Raw genomic sequence first — 21,974 nt, 5'->3', positions numbered from 1 at the left:
CACTATAAATGGCCAATGAATCACCTCATTCATTTTTAATGTTTATTCTCCACCTCAAAGAAAATGTGAGGATTTGTTTGAATTTAATAGTTTATTAAATGGTTTTTTTTTTTTATGGTTTTATTAGAATTTGTAGGCCGCCCTTTTCCCTGAGGGGACTCAGGGCGGCTCACAGAAAACCAGGGAAGGGGGAATACACATTAAGATGACAACATATAATAAAATAGTAAACAACATACATTCATCATTCGGGCGGGGTAGGAGTCCTTATCCCCAGGCCTGGCGGGCGAGCCAGTTCTTCAAGGCTGTGCGGAAGGCTGGGACGGTGGAGAGGGTACGAATCTCCACAGGGAGCTCGTTCCAAAGGGTCGGGGCCACTGCTGAGAAGGCCCTCCTCCTTGTAGTTGCCAGCCGACACTGGCTGGCCGATGGAATACGGAGGAGGCCTAGTCTGTGGGATCTTATGGGTCGTAGGGAGGTAATTGGCAGAAGGCGGTCTCTCAAGTATCCAGATCCACTGCCATGTAGGGCTTTATGGGTGATTAACAGCACCTTGAAGCGCATCCGGAGATCGACAGGCAGCCAGCGCAGCTCGCGGAGGATAGGTGTAATGCGGGTGAATCGAGGTGCACCCGCTATCACTCGCGCGGCTGCGTTCTGCACTAGCTGAAGTCGCCGGATGCTCCTCAAGGGCAGCCCCATGTAGAGCACATTGCAGTATTCCAGCCTAGAGGTCACAAGGGCCCGAGTGACTGTTGTGAGAGCCTCCTGATTCAGGTAGGGTCGCAACTGGCGCACCAGGCGTACCTGGGCGAATGCCCCCCTGGTCACAGCCGTTAAATGGTGGTCGAATGACAGCTGTGGGTCCAGGAGGACTCCCAAGTTGCGGACCCTCTCTGAGGGGTGTAAAATTTGACCCCCCAGCCTGAGTGTTGGAATATTGGCCAAATCTTTGGGAGGAAAACACAACAGCCACTCGGTCTTTTCTGGGTTGAGCACAAGCTTGTTAGCCCTCATCCAGTCCATAACGGCCTCAAGACCCCGGCACATCACATCAACCGCTTCATTGATTTGGCACGGGGCGGACAGATACAATTGAGTATCGTCCGCATATTGATGGTATCTAATCCCGTGCCTGCGGATGATCTCTCCCAGCGGTTTCATGTAGATGTTGAATAGTAGGGGGGATAAGACCGAACCCTGCGGCACCCCATAATTTAGGGGCCTTGGGGACGATCTCTGCCCTCCCACTAACACCGACTGCGACCTGTCCGAGAGGTAGGAGGAGAACCACCGTAGCACGGTGCCTCCCACTCCCACCTCCCGCAGTCGTCGCAGAAGGATACCATGGTCGATGGTATCGAAAGCCGCTGAGAGGTCAAGGAGGACCAGGATGGAGGAATGTCCTTCATCTCTGGCTCTCCAAAGATCATCCATCAATGCGACCAAAGCGGTTTCTGTGCTGTAACCGGGCCTGAAGCCCGACTGGAAGGGGTCTAGGTAGTCTGCTTCCTCCAAGGACCGTTGGAGCTGGAAGGCCACCACCTTCTCGACAACCTTCCCCAGAAAGGGAAGGTTGGAGACTGGGCGATAGTTATTGAGGACAGCTGGATCCAAGGATGGTTTCTTCAGGAGGGGTCTCACCACCGCCGCTTTCAGTGTGGCGGGGAAGTTCCCCTCCCGAAGGGAGGCGGTTACAACCGCCTGGATCCAGCCTCGTGTCACCTCACTGCAGTTAGTAACCAGCCATGAGGGACACGGATCCAGAACACAGGTGGAGGTACTTACAGCTCTCATGGCCTTGTCCACATCCCCGGGGGTAACGTCCTGAAACTCAACCCAGAGCTGTTCTACTTGGTCCCCCTGCGCCTCGGCTGGAACTGCGGGGGTGGAGTCCAAGTCCGATCGAAACCGAGCAATTTTGTCCGCTAAGAATTGGGCATACTCTTCAGCTCTGCCCTGCAAGGGTTCCCCCGCCTCCCTTTTGTTCAATAGGGAGCGGGTTATCCTAAACAGGGCGGCTGGACGGGACTCAGCGGACGCTATCAGGGTGGCTATGTGCGATCTTTTTGCTGCCCTAAGTGCCCTGGTGTATTCCCTGGTGCAGGTGGTTACCATTGCTCGGTTCGATTCGGACTTATCGGACCTCCAACGGTGCTCTAGGCATCTCCTCCGGCGCTTCATCTCCCGGAGTTCCTCGGTAAACCAAGGGGGTCTCCGGGATCCGCCGCCTCGGAGGAGCCGCAGTGGCGCAATCCGGTCAAGGGCCTCCGACGCTGCCGAGTGCCACGCAGCAGCCAGAGACTCCGCCGGACTGTGGGCGAAAGTGTCAGGAATGACCCCAAGCTCTGTCTGGAACCTTAAAGGCTCCATAAGACGCCTGGGGCGGAACCACCTGGTCGGTTCCTCCTCCCTACAGTGGGGGTTTGGCCTCCGGAAGTCGAGCCTCAGTAGGCAATGGTCTGACCACGACAGGGGTATGATGTCACTCCCCCTCAGACCAAGATCACACATCCACTGCTCCGAGAGAAATACGAGGTCAAGCATGTGTCCCGCTGAGTGGGTTGGGCCTCGGATTACTTGGGTCAAGCCCATGGCTGTCATGGAAGCCATGAACTCCTGCGCCCCATCAGAGTTTTCACCGAGCGACGGCAAATTAAAGTCCCCCAGGACCATCAACCTAGGGAACTCAATTGCCAGCTCGGCTACCGACTCGAGGAGCGAGGGGAGGGCTGCTGCAACGCTGTTGGGAGGCAGGTACGTTAGCAGCAGACCCACTTGACCCTTGAGGTCCAACTTTAACAGCAAAGACTCACACCCGACAATCTCCGGAGCAGGGACCCTACGAGGAACTAACGACTCCCGGATAACGGCGGCCACACCCCCACCCCTTCCCTGGGCTCTCGGCTGATGCAGCACCTGAAATCCTTCTGGGCACAGTTCTACAAGGGGGACTCCTCCCTCTGGGCCCAGCCAGGTCTCAGTAATACATGCCAGGTCTGCCCTCTCGTCTAAAATTAAGTCCCGGACGAGAGGTGCTTTATGTACAACAGACCTGGCATTTAGCGACAACAGCCTGAGACCAGGGTCCTGACTACTTGCGCCATCTGGTCTTGGAGTGGGACTCCTAGGGCCGGAAGGAGGGATCTCTGTAATGTAGCGAACCCTCCTTCCCCGGTAATGGCCTGCCCTAAAGTCCCCGCCGTATCTGCCCCTCCCTGTAAATGTAAATGTGTGTTCTTTACAAGCAGCAAGCCAAAAAGAATGCCAAAGGGAGCAAATTATTTTCAGAAATTCAGAAATTTTCAATATATTTTCACACTACGACTTAGATAAGAAGGCACCTTCAGCTCCTGGGTTATTAATGAACTTGAACAATGGATACAGTACTTATATGGTTTTCATTGGGCAAGAATCTGCTTTGAAGCAATGTAATATAATATGCACTTCCCGGAGCCAAGGTGCATTCATAAGCAATACGTGACATTTTCTGGCATCTAAAGGAGGCTCAGCCACTTCACTTCTCTTAGACTTCCATTATCACTTTTTAAAAAATAATACCAAGGGAGATTGGTTCTGAAAATTAATCAAGTGTGTGATTCATGGACCGTTTAAAGCATCTTCTATCCTCTCCACAATTCTTGATCAAGCAAATACACAGTAAAAAAAAATAAAGCTGTAATGCAGTAGAAGTAGCAAAATACAAAATGATTTTCATAGAATGTTTGGTATATGCTAACCCACCCACATTTTTAACACACTTAGATTAGAGTTGAAGGCAGGTAGGTTTATGAAAACAAGTCCTCTCTTTTGCTTTGCAAGTGTGGGTGTGTTATGTACATTGGCAAAAAGATCCAAAATGTTAGCTCTTGCACTCTGTTTATTTTTTTAAACCCTCACTGGTTTCATAGTATAGGAGCCCCACCCCCCCCACCCCCCCCCACCCCCCGCTCCTACTAAGACACTGTAAGTCTGTGTCTCCTTCACAGCAACCTCCTGACATCAGTTTACCATTTACCTAGCTCATAGCAGGCCGGTAGTTGTTTAATTTTAGGAATATTATGATTTTAGTAGGCTTTCTCCCAGCAAAGAACAATTAAGCATGAGCATAGAAGAAGAACTTCTTTATTGGAGAAAAGTTCAGAAACCCCCCAAAAATTCCACTGCTCATTACAGTTGAAACACTAGTTTTATTTGAACGGCAATCAATGTTGATTTTTGCACTTCTTTTTCCCAGCTGCTTTAAGTAGAAGCAACACTCTTCGGGGCAAAATAGATTGCTTCCATCTGTTCTTGTGTGAGAATGACCAGATCCAATATCAGCCTGTTTGCTTTTGAACATGGTGAGAACTAGCTCTCACATATTTAATGATTGGCTGAATTCAGCTTTCAAATTGTTCCTCCTATGCATGGATGCTCTTGAATTTACTCCTAAAATAAGACTTGCAGGCTTTTGAAATTGGGAATTTCTTCTGAATTTTAGTAGAACATTAAGATAACAGAAACACCCCTTTTTACTACCCTCTCCTCTTCCCTCCCTCCTTCCTCCCCCAGTTTCTTCTCTTTCTTCTCTCCTTCTTTCTTCCCATCTTCTTTCCCTTCTCTTCTTTCTCTTCCTCCTCTTTATCCTTCCCCCCTTCTTCTGCCTTTCCTGTTCCTCTCCTTTCTCCTCTCCATCCTGACTTCCCTACTGTCCTCCTTCCCTCCCCTCTAACCTTTGTTACATTTACATATTGTCCTCTGCTGAGGACAACCTGGTTCTCTTTTCCTTTCCTTGCTTAAAGAGGCAAGGATTATAAATCCTCTCGCCTCATCTAAAATGAAGTTTAATTGCTAATTCCAAGCAGGTAATTATAGCGGATTTCCTATCAGCTTTTTTAAGTTTTCCCAACATTGTAGTCTAACAAAATTGCTCGACAGTGGGTTCTCACCCCTAATACATTTCTCCTTTCGCTTATCTCTCAGTTGTTGTATATTGTTCATTTGAGTTATTGGTTTAATCGTATTAGGTTAGTCAGCTATCTCTTTTTGTGTCTAAGTCTTCACTGACTCATCAAGCCATTTGTACAGCTTCTCCCAGACTGTATAAAAGTCTGTATCTTCTTTGTCGTTAATTCGCATCGTCAATCTGTTCATTTCTGCTAGTTCTAAAATTTTATTCATCACCATAGTGTTGGTGGGGGCATTTTCACTCTTCCAGCACTGTGCGTAAACAATCCTTGACGCTGTCAGAATATGGACTAGGAGGTATTGGTTAGATTTGCATATTTTTTGATCTATTATCCCTAATAAGAAAGTTTCCGGCTTAAGACATAGTTTAAATGACAAGATTCCATTCAGCCATCCTAGTATTTGCTTCCAATATGCTTTGGCAACCGGACACGTCCACCACATATGGTAGTACGTGCCCAGCACTGTTTTACATTTCCAGCATATGGCCGAAACTTTTGAAGACATTTTCGCCAGTCTTGTCGGTGGAAGATGCCAGCGGTAGAACATTTTATATATATTTTCTTTATAGGCCGTCGATTTTGTCAATTTTAGGTTCCATTCCCAGACTCTTTCCCAGTCGTCTAGGTCTATTGTGTGGCCGATGTTTTGGGCCCAGGTTACCATGACTTCTTTTACTCTTTCTGCTTCCGTTTTTCGAATCAGTAAGCAGTTGTATATTTTTGAAATTAGTTTCTCATCTGGTCCAATTAAAATTTTATCTAATTCCTGGTTCTTGTTCTGGAAGCCGGGTTGTGCTAGATCGAATTTGTGTTTGTTCTGAATTTGAAGATATGGCCACCAATCGATGTTTATTCCCTTATCAGCCAAATTTTCCCTGGGGTTTAGTTTGTTTTGGTCGTCTAGCAACTGTTGGTAGGTAACAATTTTATCCAGATTTATCAAATTCGGGTATATCAGGGCTTCCGTCGGAGATATCCATTTAGGTAGTTGCGTGTAGTATTTCCTTCTAATTTCCAGCCAGTCCTTAATTAATACCCCCCTTAAATGGTGTCTACTAAAGTAATTGTGGATTTTATTTCCCTCGCACCATAAGTAGTTGTGCCACCCGTATTGCAGGTCGTGGCCCTCTATTGTTAAGATTCTTTTATTAGCTAACATTACCCATTCTTTTATCCACATAGTTGTTGCTGCTTGATGATATGTTTTCCATTCCGGTAAGCCCATTCCCCCTTGAGTTCTTTTATCCTGCAGATGCATATATTTTATTCTGGGCTTTTTACCATTCCATATAAAGTTTCGAATCATTTTGTCCAAATCATTATAAAATTTTTCCCCTAACTTGACCGGTGCCGTTTGAAATAGGTAGAGGATTTTTGGCAAAACATTCATTTTAATTACTGCGACTCTTCCCATCAGTGATAATTGTAGTTTTGACCAGGTTTTTAAGTCCTTTTGAGTATTCTGTAACAACTTATCATAGTTGTCTTCTTTTATGGAAGAGCATTTCGCAGACAGCCAGATCCCTAAATACTTAATTTTTTTAGTTACCTTTAATTACATTGTTTTCTCTAGTTCTCCAATCTGGTTTTTGGGAAAAAAATTTATAATCATTTTTGTTTTTTCCTTGTTTATTTTTAAACCGGCCACACACCCAAAGTTCTCAATGTCCTTCATCAAATTCGGTCCTGAAAGTAAGGGGTCTTCCACGATAAAGACCATGTCATCCGCGAAGGCCTGTACTTTATATTGTTCTTTTTTTATGGTCAAGCCCCTAATTTCCTGATTTGATCTTATCCGATTTAAAAGAACCTCTAGTGACATAATAAATAGTAGTGGGGAGAGCGGGCACCCTTGTCTAACACCCTTTCCAATTTGTATCCTCTCCGTTAGTTCCCCGTTGACTATGATATTTGCAGATTGCCGTGAATATATAGATTCTATAATCTTAATGAATTTGTCGCCAAATTTCATCATTTTTAGTTGAGTGATTAGAAAGTTCCAATCTAGGTTATCAAAGGCTTTCTGGGCGTCGACAAAAATTAATGCGAGTTGTTTCTCGGATCTTGTTTCATAGAATTCCAGGGTATCAATTATTATTCTTGTATTGTTTCTAATACGTCTTTTTGGGAGAAAGCCGTTTTGATCCGAATGGATACTTTGATTTAATATTATTTTTAGTCTTTCCGCCAATATTGAAACAAAAATTTTGTAATCTGCGTTTAACAGGGATATGGGTCTATAATTTTGGACCTTGCTACTATCCGCCTCTTCCTTTGGTATTAGGGTGATGTAAGCTTCCCCCCATGATTTTGGGACCCTACCATTTTGTAGTGCCTCATTACATAGTTCTAATAATTTGTCTTCCATGGTATTTTGAAGTTTTTTATATATTTCCGACGGAAGCCCATCAGGCCCAGGTGTTTTATTTTTTTTTGTTTTTGAATGGCCTTTTTCAGTTCTTCTTGTGTAATTTCTTTATCGAGCATCTCTCTCATCTCCTCCGACAAGACTGGAAGTTTCTGCTTTATAAGGTATTTTCTAATATCTTGTTCACTAATTTCGTCTTGTTTATATAGTTTCCTATAATAGTTCTGTACAATCTTTTTCTTTTCTCCTATTTCTTGTTTCAAATTCCCCTCCTCGCCACACAATTGTTTGATAATTCTTTTGACCTTCTCCTTTCTTATTTTGTGGGCCAACCATCTCCCAGTTTTATTTGCATGTTCAAAATAATTCTGCTTCATTCTCTTAATGTTTTGTGCTATTTCCTCTTGAGAGATCAAATTTATTTGGTGTTTAATTAACTCTCCTTTTTCCCTGTGTCTACTGTTTTCTGGCTCTTTCTGGGTCAGCAGTTCCGTCTCTCTTAATTCTTTGTTCAGTGTATTAAGTTTTCCCCTGTGCACTTTGTTCCTTCTTATTATATAGGCTATAGATGTTCCCCTCACAACTGCCTTCATCGTGTCCCAAACATTTTGTATTGAAGTCTGCTCTTTACAGTTGTAGTATGTTCTGGTTTAATGTCCACCTAGCTTTTATCCTTGCCTTCCCTTTCCATTGCCATAAGACTGGGTAATGGTCGGCCCACTTGTTGGTTGTTATTTCAATATTTACAGTATCCATGAGTAGTTCCGAGTTTGACCAAACCATGTCGATACGGGACCATGAATTATGTGGATGGGATTAAAACGTGTACTGTTGCATCTTGTCATTCATTGTTCGCCAGACATCATAAAGATCTAATTCCTTCACCATATTTACATAGGCAGACGGTAGTTTCCTTCTTGTACTTTTCTTGTGTGTACCCTTATAGTCCATCTTACCGTCTGCTATAGCGTTGAAATCCCCTAGAATACATATATTTTGCCACTCTATTTCATTTATCCTCTTATATAGATTAACATAAAATCTCTCTTGTTTTTGGTTTGGGGCATAAATTCCAACTAGTAAAAAAATTTTCCCACCATTCATTATCTCCACCATTAATACCCTACCGTCTTTGTCTGCATGTATTAATTTGGGGTTCAACCACTCTTTTATATAAATCACAATTCCTCTTTTTCTGGTTTGTGCTGACGAGCAGAATGTTTTACCTAGTTTTGGACAGACCAACAGGTTATTGTACTTTTCTTTAATGTGGGTTTCCTGAAGACAGATTACATCTAACTTTTGTTTCACTAGATCCAACAGTACACGTTTTCTTTTGGAAGTTATGTTAAGACCATTTACATTTGCTGATAGTACATTCGTTTCCCATTCTTCAATTCCATTACACGTTATTCGCTTTGAGGGCACCTTTAGATCGTGTCTCGATGGGTGACCTTGCTCTCGAATCTTCTCTGCCATATCTCTCTCGCTCTCTGGCCTCTCCCGCCCCCCGCCCCTCTGGTTGAGTTTCAATTATAGTGTCCTCCTGTCTTAAAAGTCCTTCTTTATTAAACCTCTCATCGTCTGCTAGTAAAAGTTCCTGGAATTCTTGAGCTTTCGCCAAGGTATCTATCCGGTATTTCTTTTCCCTCCATGTTATCAACATTCCTTCTGGAAGGAGCCATCTGAACTGGATTCTGTCTCTGTTTAAACGTGTGGAGAGGAAGTTGTATTTCCTTCTCTTCTCTCTGACTCTCCGTGGAGTCTGTTTTAAGATGAGAATTTCTTTACCCTTGTATGTTAGAGAGTCCCCTCTTATTGTACTTAGAATGTCCTCTCTCAGCTGCCTTCTCAACACCCTCACATGGATCTCCCTCGGAAGCCGGTGGCGTCTTGCGAAGCCTGTATTGACTCTATAGGCTTCGTCCAGTTCGTTAATAACCTCTTTTTTCGGCCTGTCGAGGACTAATCCCAGGATTTCTCCAATCAGCTCCCGGAGGTTTTCATCTTTTGCTTCCTCCACGTTTTGTAGTCTTAAATAATATGCTGATCGCTCTAATTCTAGCTGGAGGATGGCCTCCTCCAGGCTTGAGTTTATAGATTCCAGATTGTCCTCTACTTTGTCTATCCTTTTTTCCGCTATTTCCGTTCTCCCCTTAACATTTTGAATTTCCTGCTCATTTTTCAGCAGCGCTGTTTGTATTACTCCTATACGTTCCTCAATCTTTCCCATATTGTTTCTTACTTCATGCATTTCATTCTTTACTCCCTCCAGGCCTTTGGTGACACTTTCACCCATCTTCAATATTGCCTCTTGTAGGGAGTCCATTGTTACCACCTGGTCTTGTAGGGTTGGGGCTGCCTTATCTCCCGTTTGCCTGCCCTCAGGGGACTTTTCCCTCACCGGGGTAGATAGGGAGGGAAAGAAAGAGAGAAGGAAAGTTGAAAGGAAGGAAGGAAGGAGGGAGGAAAGGAGGGAGATTAAGAGAAAAGGAAGGAGGAGGGAAAGAGGAAGGGAAGGAGGAAAGGTATGTGAGAAGGAGGGGGGACCGAGGGAGGGAAAGGAGGGGGAAGGAAAGGAGGAAAGGATAAAAGAAAGGAGGGAAGGCAGGGGAGAAGGAAGTAAGGGGGGGGAGGGAAGAAAAGGGTATGGAAAAGAAGAAATGAGGGAAGAGAAGAGGGAGGGAAGGAATAAGATACCTAACCTTTGATGTTTATAATGATTTGATAGTATGGGAATATCTCGAAATGTAGTTGTATTGTTTTTTACAAGTTATGGATGTTGTATTTTCTTTTTACCAATAAAATCTTTTTTAAAAATTAAAAAAAAAAAGATAACAGAAACAAATATTGAGGGTTGAAGGCACAAAGTTTCTGTACTGTGTTTTTTTCTTCAACTCTTCTATTATTTCCTTTTGAGGACTCCATGTGGCATTTACTGTTTTTGTTACCAACTGTCTTTGTTTCTAAAGGTATGACATTGCAGTTGATAATTTATATATTTATATATTATAGTGAACACCATCCAGGGCCCCTCTTTGTGGGAGATGGGCAGTCTAGAAACATGAAATATAAACAAACAAATAAACAAATATTTATCTATCAATTGATAATTACACTATTTCCATATCTCAAGCTACAGCTTCCCATAGCTTACAGTATTTTACTTCAAGATAAACAGGAGCATACGTATTGTGAATCCTTTTTATACAAGAATAATGATGTCAACATAGATATTGTCAGAAGTATGTTGCAGCTATCAAAAAAGCCATGTCTACAAAATTAGTTTAATAAATGTGACTTCAAAGACGAAAGGTGACGGTTGCTAAATTTAATTAGAACCCTGAGAATTTCCTGTGGAAGGCAAAAAGGCAAAACTGGATCTGATTAAAGGCCCATTGAATTCATCCTTTCCCAATTTAGCATCCTTCAAATGTAACTATCTTGCTGGCTGCTAATGCTGGGAGTTGCAGTATCAAAACATGGAAAACGTCAGGTTGGAAAAGAATGATCACTTGGATGTTTCCAGGAAACTTACAAGCAGGAAGTAAAGAAATCAATCCTCCACTACCACAAACAACTACTAGTAGTAGAAACATTAGTTTAGAATGTTAATGCTTAGTTTCAGTGGCTAATAGATCTGTCTTTCTAATTAATTTATCTAATTCCTTTTTTAATGCTATCTAACCAGTAGTAAAAACTTTTAATTACGGATTTTGGTGATCAAATATTTCAGCTTTCCCAATTCTCTGTTCCAGCCAAATGCAACACTTGACCCTGAATTCTAGCATTATTAGAAAAGAGAGAAATAAATACTTGTAGCCATTTCTCCAGACTATGAATCATGCCCTAACGGTTGCTAGGAAAAAATGTGTTACCTAAAAAATTTCCAGGAGAAATAAATGTCTAGTATGTTTGAACACAAAGTTTTTATTCATCCCACAGCCAGTGGCAACTTCAAAATCAAGTGGCAAGTTTCTACTCATATCAGGAGGGAGAGAGGATGCCATATTATTATTTCTTAAATAAGAGCTGTGCCAAAAAAAAAATGTTTTTGAAGATGATTAGTAAATTTTACTGTAGTGTATCTCAGCACTATACCCATTTTCTCAATTAATTTGATTCAGGAGCAACAGGAAATCAATAAAAAGCACTGCATAAGCTTTATTTATTTTCACTACCTTCATACAAATCATAGATATTGATTTTCAACTCTTCAAGAGCTGCTTAAAAAGAAGGAACATCTTTACCTGTAGCTAACAATGTACATAACTCTTAAGCAATTAGGGAAAGTTCCGCATGCAACTTCCTTTATTGCTTCTTTATGTATGGTAGTTATGGCTCAAAGTTGAAACTTCAGTAGAATCTGATCTATGACTTCTTATCTTCATTTGATGGGTCTTTCATCATAGTTCCACCTCTGTTACCTTGTTTGCCTTTGATGATGATGATGATGAGGTTTTGTCAATATTTGCCAGTCCTCCCCATCTTAGTACTGGAATCCTTCTCTGTAACTGAAGATTTCCAGGCTATGGGAAAGTAACTAATTCCTTTGAACAGCCAAACGAAGCAAATTAAGACATACAAAGAAAGAAATTAGAGATGATCTAGTCAGAGAAAGTGAGTTTAAAAAACAGCTCATTACAATTAATTTTGTAACCATTTCAATAATAAATTGAGCATTGTGGATTATAATTTTGAAGTTAGTATTCATTAAATGGTTTTGGAAGATTGGCAATGACATAAATACTGCATATCCATCAAAAGCAATGAGGCACTTTGTTGATACATAGAACAACACATTATGAAAGTGAGCAATGGATTTCAGTTGGCAAACGACAAAAAATGCTACCCTATTAGTGAAGATTTTTCAGATTGTCAATTTTATTGCAGTAGAATATGTGGATATAGATTAGGCTGATCTAGAATTCCTTGAATCCTACATTTTAATTGCAATTCACTTCATTTCACTCAACATTTCATTTCAGTTGGTTGTCATCAAAGTTGTTTTCAGTGTGCATGAAAGTCGGAAATGATACATGAGTGCTACTAACTGAAAAAACAGGAATGAGTTTTAGGGGACATTTTTTCAATATTTTTCAATGATTATTTTTTTACCTTATTAATGTGTTTGCTACTGATGGAGAAAGAGGAGAAATTTCAAAACATAGAAATGTAGGTACCGGTAGGAGGCTAGTCAGTAACATCTAGGGTTTTGCAATACATGAATGTTTGTCTGAAGAAATGAATTTGGTCATTTATAAGAGGATTTTTGGTCACTTTGTTATATGAAAGTAATAGTTCGACCTTAAGAACCACTTAAATGCTGATTGCAGTGTGAATGAATTGGTTAGGGGAAAAAATATAAAACAAGAAATAGGGTCAAGAGAGTGTTTATTCAATGGGTATGAATAAATGGATTGAAGATAAACTATAGGAGATGACCAGGCTGAGCCCAAGAGAGGGATCAAATGTGTCATAAGTCATGAGACCCTGTGCACCCACAAGTGATCTAAATCCAGCCTACCTTGAATGCCTTTCTTACCTTCTGCTCATTTCCTTGACTGATAGTTGGTCAGATTCTTGTAGAGAGCTTACTGTATTTTTCTGAGTATAAGATGCACCAAAGTTTTGAAGAGGCAAATTTTTTAAAAATAGGTAGGTAGATAGAGGGAGAAAGAGGGAGAAATAGAAAGGGAGAGAGAGAGAGAGAGAGAGAGAGGGGGGGGGAGGGAGGGAGAGAGAGGGGGAGAGAGAGAGAGAGAGGGAGAGAGAGGGAGAGAGAGAGAGAGAGAGAGAGAGAGAGAGAGAGAGAGAGAGAGAGACATATGTTATATGTAAACAACATACATCTGTACATTTGGAAAAATGAATTCGGATCATCAAGACCCACCTCTGGTCTGTCTTAATATATGCAGTGAACAGTAGCCATCACCTCACTTTTCTGGGTTATTGTTGAGTAGTACAGCTTATTTTGTCATTGGTTGTATTTTGCTCTCTTCACCGAACAGCATATTTAAACTAATTATATTTTTATGGCATCCTCCATCAACCTTAATTCATTCAGAATTTTTACTTTCTTGACACCTAATCTTTTATCAGCACTTTATCATGGTTCCAGAAATCAGATTTATTCTATCAATACCATTTGCACAGCCAGCTGTTTGTTTTAAATCTTATAGGCTTTTGAGAGCAAAATAAAGTAATAAAGTATGTTCTGAGCAGCAGCTGTGTTTGAACTGAGTTCCAGCCAGACTATTTTATTTTATTGAAGGCATTGTAAAATGTCATGATCTTTTCTTCTGTGAAGTTCTAGGATTCCCTTATAAAGATAAAACCTGTCTTCTATGAAATTCTTATTTACTTTATAATACAGGTAGTATTCTCTTTTGATGCCATTGCTATTTGTGTTTTCAGAATACATTACATTTTAACTTTACTAAATATCTTCTAATATCCCACTCCCACTGTCTTTGATTCACATATTCAGCCTGAAAGATTCAAGGCTTTGTTTAACGGCAAGTATTTCACAGGCTGGGAAATGAATTTATTTGAATTTACTAGAAGTAAATGCTTCTGGTAAGCTATTACCTATTGTATCCTTTGTCCAATGTAAACTCTGAGTGCATATTTTTAGTTGACCCTATTCAGCTTTTGATATAATATTTTCACAAATAAATAATCTGGCAATATGGTTACATACATTAATATTTGAACCATCAATAGTTCTTTGGGATGGGGAACAAGATTGATGATGAAAATACAATTGTACATTTTGTATTTGTAAATTGGGAGAAAGTTGGAAAACAGTAAGTTTATTAGGGTGCTCACAAATCAGGAGAAAAAATTAAGGTATTCCTCCTTGATTTAGTAGTGCCTTCAAAGTTTATGGTGTTTTTTTCTTTCTTGCAATTTAGTTTTTGCTTGCAATCGCCTCTCACTGCACTGTCCTTTGAGAGTTACTTCAAAATATTATAGCTCCTGTTACCAACAAAATCCAAGACAAACATAACTTCACTGCTAGGTCAGAAACAGCTGATGGAAACCAGCTTTTCTTCACAAAGGACTGACTATTTTGTGGTTATATAAGATGAATTAAGACCTGGACAGCAGAATGTCCAGCCTGAAGGGTGGAAGCTGGGCGGGAAAAGGCCCTCCAAAATAAAAATGAAAAACATTAAGGAATTTAGAGAAGTGAGTCCTAGTTTAAATGCACATTCAATTCTTCCTGTATATGAGATCTGGTTTGGGTAAAGGGATTTAATCCAGGATTTCAAGATTTAACTTTCTAGACAGATGCTCCAAACTTCATCGCTATGGCTTACCATACAAAGCCCCAGGCGGGACTAAAAATTGTATCCTCTTTAACTAAATTACTAATGGAATTATCCAGCACTTTTCTTCTACAAGTAGCGTACTATAAGTCTCCCTAAAATTTAGCATCAGGCCAGTGACATAAATAATCTGTTTCATCCATGGAAGTTCTGTTTCATCCATGGAAGTTCTAAATCAGGAATTGAATATAACTTTCAGCAACTCAAGGTCACACCATTTCTTGTCATTGTTATCACTGTGTTAATTCTTACAATAAGGTTACTCAGTGTGCACAGCCCATTTAATCAAACACATTTAACTAAACTGCTATACATTAACCCAGCTACAATTAAAATGCTATGAATAAGCTAATTGTCATCCCTTCAGAGAGGCCAGGTCAAGAAGTAGTAAAACTCATTTTCATTATTAAATTTTATTTAAAAATATCAAAAAAGCGTGACTGAAATTCTATTTTCCCTCATTCCCTTTACTAAAGAAGCTCAATATTTTCAAATTTCTTCATCAGTCACTCCTCCCTTCTAAGGCTAAGTTGGTATTTATTAAATTGTTGTTGAGTTCCTTCTTGGAGGCCATTTCTTTACTCCTGTACACTATTATTTTAATAATTCATAATGCATGACTTCATGGCACATGAGGGATGTGCTATCTCATATAAAATGGCATATTGCAGAGTATGGATGTGCACAATTATTCTCTTTGCTGAAAGAATCTAAGCCAAAGATTCTTTGGGGAACAGATATGTTGGACAGTACATCAAACCACTCAATGGGAAAGTTGACAAACAACTAGTTTGATTTGTTCTGTCAACATAAAATAGAGACTATGGAATTATTTCTGAAGGATTACAGAATTATATTGCAGAGGATTCCAGTTATTGCAATACTTCAGAATGATTAAGGAAACAAGACAAACCAGGAGGACAACTTTTTAACTCTTTGTATATGGATATAAGCTATTTCAGCTTTGCTTTTTATAGTAATTTTATTAAAATTACAGCTAAAAAGACAACTAATACAAACTAAAAAAATAAAAGAATTAAAAAATAGATGCAGAAAAGAATAGAAAGAAAAAATAATAAAGAAAAAGAAAATAAGTATACAAAGAAAGGATCTTCCCTTTCAGCACACGTTTAAACAATTTTAATAATATTTCCTTCCCTTAAAAGAGAACAAATGATCTCCTCTTCCCATAACTCATCTATAAGCAAATCTTGAAAGCCTTGCTATTCAGTCTTGAGCAACTTAAAATGCTTCAATATTTTGGGTAAGCACCCTAGGTATTATGGAGGGCATGCATATTATTCACATGCCCAACCCACTGACATAAAGGAGGAAGACCAAAAATCACCACTGAGAAAGCCATATTCCTGATACCCACCCACTTTCTTATAAAAGTAGGGAACACTCAAAGTTCTGCCTCCAAAAAAAATGTAACAGTAAGAGAGATTATTATGCAGTTTTGCAATAATGTACACTCATTTTAGAGTCAATAAAATTCAAGATTTTTTAAAAAAACTGGATGTAAGTATATATTATACCTGTCCAGAGTATGGTAAGGAGAATAACTCAATGAAGTATATATGAAATGTGTCATGAATAATTTATGTAACAGAGCTTACAGAAATTTTTATAGTTTATTTCATCCAGATGCTTCTTTATCGCTGACTTCCTTGTAGCATGGTTTTATGTTTGTTAAATCAGATTGGTGTGTAATTGTTTTCTTGGACAGAGAAAATTCTTCAAGTCAAGGTAGATTTAATGAACCATCCCATCTCTGAAATAAATACTGTACAAAAAACATTTTTCTGCTCTCGATGATCACTGGGCTGGAAGCTTCAGAAATTAAAAAGGTAAGGAACATATTTTAATTCCAGAGATTCAATAAAATAAATTATTGAAGGTATGAAAATGTTTTCAGTTATTTGAATCTGAGTATTGTGTGTTCTCAGGGCCACATCACAACATTAAATTACAGGTAATTCTTGATTTACAACCACAATTGGGACCAGATTTTTTGTTGCTAAGCAAGACAGTTGTTAAGTGAGTCACGTCCAATTTTATGACTTTTTCCGCTATCGTTGTTAAGCAAATCATTGCAGTTGTCAAGTGACCATACGGTCATTAAATGAATTGACTTTGCTTGTCAGAAGCTGGCTTGGAAAGTTGCAAATGGTGATCACACGATCCTGGGACAGTACAAAAGTACATGCCAGCTGCCAAGCACCCAAATTTTGTACTTGTGACCATGAGGATGCTGCAATGGTCAAAAGTGGGAAGACCAATAGCAAGTCACTTTTTTCAGGGCTGATACAATTTTGAATGGTTGCTAAGGGAATTATTGTGTTGATGACTGCCTATATATGACTCCATGTCAAATATATATTGTAAAAGAGGCTGGTTCCCAGTAATCACAACCTGACCTTATTCAGCTATATTTTTATAAATTTCACAAATCCTGTAAACCTGGCCAATTTCCTTGGAGGAGCCTCCATTAAATTTAGTGGAGCATATAAAAATACATAGAATTGCTTTATTAGGCATCCCAACCATATTTGAAATATTAGGATTAGGCTTAATATTTTTAAATGATTTTATCTGTTTTTACCAGCTTCAATTTCATGCATTTCTTTTTCTTCTTGTTTCTGTCCTCTCTCTCTGTCTCTCTGTCTCTCTGTCTCTCTGTCTCTCTGTCTCTCTGTCTCTCTGTCTCTCTGTCTCTCTCTCTCTCATATATATATATATAAATCATATATATATATAAATCATATATATATATAAATCATATATATATATATATATATATATATATATATATAAATCATATATATATATATATATAAATCATATATATATATATATATATAAATCATATATATATATATATATATATATATATATATATATATATATATATATATATATATAAATCATATATATATATATATATATATATATATATGTGTGTGTGTGTGTGTGTGTTTGTGTGTGTGTGTGTGTGTGTGTGCTTGCGTGCGTGCATGTGTGTGCGTGTGCAGGTGTCTTGGTGTATTCGGGTCTATATCGAGATCCCACTCACCATCTTCAGGCTGGTGCCTTCAGCTTTGTGCTTGTGTGAGCAAAGCGAGCAAAGCATGATTGGAGCTGCCGTCTTTCTATAAATATTGGTGGAGGTGTGTGGAGTGCTGGCTCTGTTGCTGTAAGCAGATTGGTTGTGTTGTAACATCTTGATTAGTTGATGGAGTTGATGTTTGCAGATTAGTCGGCTGTTTCGTAACATCCTGGGTGGCTGTGTGCCTATTGTTCTTTTGGGTTGTAATAACCTGGGTAATGGGCTGTGTGATGACATCCTGAGCTTTATTGTAGTGATATCCTGAGTCCTGTGCTGCAACCTCCGGGGGGGAGGGGTTGGCTGCATTATAACATCCTGAGTCTTTGCATTGTAACCTTCTGAGTTCTGTGATGTAATGTCCTGAGCAGATGGCTGTGGTGTAACATCCAGGGCGTTGGTTTGGCTCTGAGTTTGTGGTCTGGCCATGTGTTCATGGCATGTGTCAGTTTGCTTTGTGTGGGGGTCGGAGCGGGATGCAGCAGTTGGTGATGTCGCCGTGGATGGTGGTTGCATTTGGTAAATGGGATGGGTATGGGTTTGAGTCTGGTGAGGGTGATTGGTGGTTATGTCCTGTGATGTTCTGGGTCCGGTGTCGGTTTTCGTGGCTGGGACTCGTTTGTTGACTAGGGCTAGTTTCCAGATGTCTAGTAGGCAGAAAACTGAACACTTCAACAAGAGAATAATTATGGAAGCCATCGAAATAGAGAAACATCCCCACAACATGAATAAATGTGACGATACCTCCTGCCTACCAGACATCTGGAAACCAGCCCTAGTCAATTAACGAACCCCACCCACCACCCAGGTAGTTACAACACAAAAGAACAATGGACACACAGCCACCACCTCAGCCACACAGGATGATACGAAACAGCCAACTAATCTACAAACATCAACTCCATCTACTAATCAGGATGCAACTGCACAGCCAATCAACCCACTGACAGCAACAAAGCCAGCACTCCACATATCCCCACCAAGATTTATAGAAAGATGGCAGCTCCGACCACGTTTTACTCGCACAAACATGAAGCCGAAAACACCAGCCTGAAGATCGTGAGTGGGACCTCGCTGAAATGTTGCCAAGACAATCTCAATCTTACACAGGAAAAGACCCGAATACAACCAGACCAGCATACACACACACACACACACACACACACACACACACACACACACACACACATAATAACCATCTTCAGCAATTAATCCCATAGAAAGTTATTTAATGTATTCATTTTCAGAATAACAGTTAGGTTTGCATCAAGCATTTTGTGATTATTATTATATTTTTCTGTACTGAAAAGTTATGATGATTTTCTGTTATTAACAGTTGCAATGCATTGTGCATTTATTCATAAGCAAGAATAAGAAATAAGAATTTCTTATGCATAAATGTTGCTTGCACTGAATGTATTTAATGAGAAGCATTTCCCCCTGCACTCGGTGACATTCACCAAATGATCTAGCAGCAGGCTTTTAAACTAATTAGTTAATTAGATAGATTCTATAAGTACTTTCAAATGTAGCAATTATTACTTTTTTTCTTCCCTCCTGCTTGGATAGAGATAGTACTTAACCCCAAGTAATGTACTCAAGTTTTATTCTACATAACACAAAATATAGAAATACTCATAAATGTCACGACCGAGATCCTTATAGCAGAGAACATGCAGATTGGTTTGCATGGAGACCCTGTGCTTACAATCATATGCATAAGTAGATCTGTTTTGTATAAGTAGATGTCCATAAGAAGCTGAAATCAGATGTGCAGCTTCACTGAAACATGATTTATTGGGAATACAGCAGGGACGTGCAGTCAGGGGAGGCAGGGGAGGCAGAGCCTCACCACTGTCATCATGAAAAAAACATGTAAAAAGAAAAAAGCTGAACTAGTTGCTGCCAGAATCACCATGGATGACTCTGCTTAGTGCTTAACTATTTAAAAAAGCCTCTAAAAAAGTGGCCTCTACAGAGGCGGCAGGAGAACGAAGTGCCTCATCTAGTCTGACTTTATGATCACTCGAGCAGAGCTAAGCAAGGGTTAAAAGCCGAAAAATTCCTGATGTAGATGAGGCACATCGTCCACAAGTCTAAAAAATTTTGAAACCCCTGTGTCAGTGCCTCACCAGCCATAAATCTCACCGCACGTCACTGGAATACAGGTAGACCTCAACTTACAACAGTTAAGTTCGTGACCGTTCAAAGTTATAACAGCACTGAAGAAAGTGACTTCCTACCATTTTTGACACTTATGACAATTGCAGCTGTCAGGCCTGCAATTATATTCCTTTTAGAATTTTGGCCTGCCACACTTTCTCTTACTTCATTATGCTGTTCCATTAATATAGTTGATGGGAGGGGGGAATAGACAGGAGTAGGATTTTGGAATGTATTGTTTTCATTCTTTTCTAGAAGCCAAGGTCATCTTTTGTCTCCGTACTTTTAACCTGACCAGAAGCAGCTGGGTGGAGACGCCAGTGTGGAAGAAGAAGATTGGACCATGTGATGGATTGTGGGTGTGGGGACAAGATCATGAACTTTTAACTAGGTGGAATTCTGATGTCATTTTTAGAACTGGGATCAACACAGATGTGCTAAGATGTCTGCTTTATTAAATTAGAATTTTAAGGATCGTTTTGCCTTGGACTCTGATTTAATTCTACATGATACTTGGAACGCTGATAGCAGCATTTCTCATGATCATGTGATCAAATATGGCGTGGATTGATTACAAGAAGGCATTTGACTCATTACCCCACAGCTGGATTAACACCTGTCTGAAAAACTTTGGAATCAGCAAAAATATCTGTACATTTTTGAAAGCAAATATGCAAAAATGAAAAACAGTTCTAACAACAAATGGGGAGAATATTGGTGAAGTGAACATCAGACGAGGAATCTTCCAAAGGGATTCACTTTCACCACTACTGTTCAATGTTGCATTAATTCCACTGACAATAAGCCTATGAAACACAAAACTAGGATAACAAATCTCAAGCCAACATGGCAAGATAAACCATCTACTATACACGGATGCTTAAAAATGTATGCAAAAAGCCCCACTGAACTTAAATCAATACTCAACACAGTTCAACTGTTCAGCAGTGATGTCAAAATGAACTTTGAGCTTGAAAAATGTGCTATATTATCCATGCAGCAAGGAAAAATGGAAAAAACAGAAGGAATAGAACTGGGAAATGGAAATATAGTATAAGCATTAGCAAAGGATGATGGTTAAAAGTACCTAAGCATATTGGAAGCAGATAACATCTTGAATAGAAAAGTCAATGAGTCAACGCAAAAGGAATACATCAGGAGGGTCCGCAAAATATTAAAACCAAAGCTGAATGCTGGAAACATAATTAAAGCCATTAATACAGTGGTTCCCAAACATTTTCAGTCCACCGTCCCCTTGGTGCTACAAACTAATCCTAAGTGCCCCCCACCCAGTGGTGGAATTCAAATTTTTTTTACTACTGGTTCTGTGGGGATGGCTTGATGCGCGTGGATGGGGGGTCATATGACTGGGTGGTTTACACGACGGAAGGAAGATAATAACAGTAAAATTCAAAATTGTAACAATTAATTGCACATTTATTCAAAATCCAATTTAAAAACCTTTTTAGTTAATGTTTGTTTGAGAGTGAGTGAGTGAGAGAGGGATCCAACTTCTCTGTGTGCGTGTGTTGAACAAAATTGTTGAACATGATCCAGTGATACCAGGTTTTCAAAGGCTGATAGTCATTTATCAAGAAACTTAGTGACTAGTAACTTAGTAAACTCAGTAAAATTTAGTAACTACTTCACTGTTCAGTAAATTCTTAATGTGATGGATGGGCTTGATGAAGTGATACCAGTTTCCCAATGTCTGGTTTTAAGTCAGTTAGCAGGAGTCTTAAACCACCACGTTCAGTAATCTGGAGTCAATTTCTTTGCTTGGAAAGAAGTTGGATGACCACACTGAAGCCATGTTCCACCAAATATGATGTTGGAAATGCAACAAGGAGCTTCTTAACCACTCTCCATAGAGCAGGATAGCGATCAGAATTTTCTTTCTGTAACCAAAACTTTTGGTACGATTTCTTAAACTTTGGCTTCAGCTCAATGTCATTTTGCAGCTCTATGAGATGTTCCACCACTACCCCATCTTCCTCAGTATCTGAAAATGGATTTATCACCCAATTTGGAATTTCCATCAAAAGATATCG

This window comes from Thamnophis sirtalis, unplaced genomic scaffold, assembly GCF_051295495.1.
Source record: "Thamnophis sirtalis isolate CommonGarterSnake01/CBP01778 unplaced genomic scaffold, rThaSir2_p1.2 scaffold_1, whole genome shotgun sequence".
Lineage (NCBI taxonomy): Eukaryota > Metazoa > Chordata > Lepidosauria > Squamata > Natricidae > Thamnophis > Thamnophis sirtalis.
This window is presented reverse-complemented; position numbering follows the sequence as displayed.